Below are 1,979 nucleotides of genomic sequence, written 5' to 3' on the forward strand. Positions count from 1 at the left end.
AAACAAACTGTCCTGACTGTCATCATAAATTTGTTCATTACAAATTCAACAAAATGCACTCACTCCTTTTTTTTTTAAATAAAAGGCTTCAATATCTTTTATTATCTAATTCTGACACATACCATTGCTCTTATTTAGGAAAAATTATAACCTCAATGGTTGAAGACAAATTACCAAATAACACTTGTGAATATGCAGTGAACCACGTAAGGCCGTACAATATTTCACTTCGCAAAATACCTATAAAAGGAGAGATAGCAAAGGCAGCATGAGGGGTCGGATGGTCAGGATTTTCCTGTCATGTGTCATATTGTGATGCTGCCATATGCCAAAAGCAAAATATCTTCCGTACCTACTACTAACTTAATTTAAACATTCTGGCATTTCAGGATAATTCGTAAAGAACGCCTGTTCAAGCATAGAGCAGGAGATGAGATTGAGCGTTTTCACGGTATACGTATACGCACATTTCCAGCGTTTTCACGTATACGGTATACGTACATTTCACCCAGGATGCCGAAAGAATGCTAGCACAGAAGACGGTGATGATGGTGCCATGATCTTTCACAGCTGATCGATGCCGCGATCTCTCGCCACGTGGAAATGCTCCGCAATGCACAAAGAAAGCCTCAGCCTACTAAGCGTTATTAACTGTTTTTATTTATGAAGCTACCAACATGTTTGCAAGTTATTTGTTACGCTGTCTTAACGTATTTTTGTAACATAAAATACGAGCCATGAAGAAGATTTACCGTGCAGTCATTTTTCTGATTTTGCCCCGTGTTCTCCAGAGGAGCATGCTGTTGAGCCCGTGCTAGCCTCCCGAATTCTGCTCAGCCGAATGTAAAGCTTCTCCTACTAACGAGCCCTTTGCAAGCCCCGGTGCTGCTCCACAAGACATCAGCTCATTGCAAGAAAGCAATACTAGCATCATGTTAAATCACGCCCGCAAATCCCACACAACCTGTCACCAGGGCGCCTGGCTGCGATCGGTTCCGCGCAGTGAAAGATTTGAAGAGGGCGATTAGCGCGTCCGCTGCAAAGACCTTTTGGGCCGCCGTCAATTTGAGTTCCAACGACTTTTCAGGCTATAGAAGCGAGAACACTGTCGTTGGAGACAGCGACCTTCTCGGCCTCTTGTCGAGTGCAGTGCCGGTCGCAATGAGGGGACGCGTCGCAGTATCCCAGACCGTCGCTGTGCGACTGCTGTTGTGTCTCGCTAGTAGTCATCGGCCTCCTCTTCCAATTTGTGCTGTAAATAATGCCCTCTAAATAGTGTATAAAGAAGCCTTCGTTCATTTCTTCGACGCTGACTCGGATTCATCGCTATCCCACAAGGGAGCAGACAGCTCTCAATCACGAAACGGGGGACGAGAGTGGCGGGCCCAAATCTCGGCGGCGCAACAATACGAATTATTTCCAAAGTATATTTTTTCAAAAGTCGCTCGTTACCTCTCAATTTATAACGCAGAATTTGTTACCCGAGGCTCACACTTATTCCAACAAAAGCCTGTTAGTCATGAGCAGGAGGCGCATAGCTAAGTAATGATGACAAGCGCGGTAGTCCCCGAAGGCCGGCGATATATACCGGCAGGATTGATGGATTGAAAACGTCATTACTATTGGGTATAGAAGGTTCCCCTACTACCCCACTCAGGTGAGCAAACCCAAATAGTGGGCTGGGACTCCGCCACTAGAAGCGCACAAGAATACACTTCCTTAATGGCCTTGGCGGACACGACTGGGGTTCCGTACTACGGACCCCACCTAGTGCTTGCGACGACCAGCCCCTTAGCGGAAGGTCCAATCATGCCTCCCTGTGCACACTGATATCGAGAGAATAGTCTTTCCCCACCGCCACCACTAGGCGGAGTAGTCCTTTTTGGGTATCAAGGTTTCCACTTTCGTAGGACGAACTCCCAATCTTCTGTGTCTTGAATGTTGGCCATTGTCCCAGGTGAAATGGGGCATTGCCAGAT

The sequence above is a fragment of the Amblyomma maculatum genome, chromosome 4 (assembly GCF_055883805.1).
Source record: "Amblyomma maculatum isolate TAMU_Amacu chromosome 4, ASM5588380v1, whole genome shotgun sequence".
NCBI classification, from domain to species: Eukaryota; Metazoa; Arthropoda; class Arachnida; order Ixodida; family Ixodidae; genus Amblyomma; species Amblyomma maculatum.